Below are 803 nucleotides of genomic sequence, written 5' to 3'. Positions count from 1 at the left end.
ATTCTCATGCCTCAGCCTCCTGAGTAGCTGGGACTACAGGTGCGCACCACCAAACCCGGATAATTTTGTATTTTTAGTAGAGGTGGAATTTCACCATGTTGGCCAGGATGGTCTCGATCACTTGACCTTGTGATCTTCCCACCTCAGCCTCCCAAAGTGCTGGGATTACAGGCATGAGCCACGGTACATGGACTGTCTGTGCTTTCTTTAGCAGCTGGTGTGCTCCTGGCCTGTGCACCAAGGAGGCTGGAAGTGCCAGAGAACTAACAACCATGGGTCAGATTTCAAAGACTTGGTATGAAAAAAGAATGTGGAATACCACATTAGTATTTTCATATTGATTACACAGTGTCTGTTACATCATCCCAGTTCCTACTTTGGGGATGAAGCAATCACTACAGAGTGGATCTGAAGACTCATTGGGCCCACTGCAGGCAGGACTTGGGTCCAGACTCCACATGACTTCATTTTAAGCACAAGAGCACATGACATTTGGGTCCTCTGGTTTTAATCATTTTATATCCCAGATCCCGTATTGCACAGTCCTAGGAAACTCTGGATGTCTTACGTTTCTGTGTGAAGAGACCACCAAACAAGCTTTGTGTGAGCAACAACGCTGTTTGTTTCACCTGGGTGCAGGTGGGCTGAGTCCGAAAAGAGAGTCAGCAAAGGGTGGTAGGGTTATCATTAGTTCTTAAAGGTTTGGGGATAGGCAGTGGAGTTAGGAGCAATGATTTGCGGGTAGAGGGTGGATCTCACACAGTACATTCTGAAGGGTGGGGAGAATTACAAAGAACCTTCTT

This window comes from Mandrillus leucophaeus, unplaced genomic scaffold, assembly GCF_000951045.1.
Source record: "Mandrillus leucophaeus isolate KB7577 unplaced genomic scaffold, Mleu.le_1.0 Scaffold995, whole genome shotgun sequence".
Lineage (NCBI taxonomy): Eukaryota > Metazoa > Chordata > Mammalia > Primates > Cercopithecidae > Mandrillus > Mandrillus leucophaeus.
The sequence above is the reverse complement of the archived record's forward strand: the minus strand, read 5'-3'. Positions refer to the sequence as shown.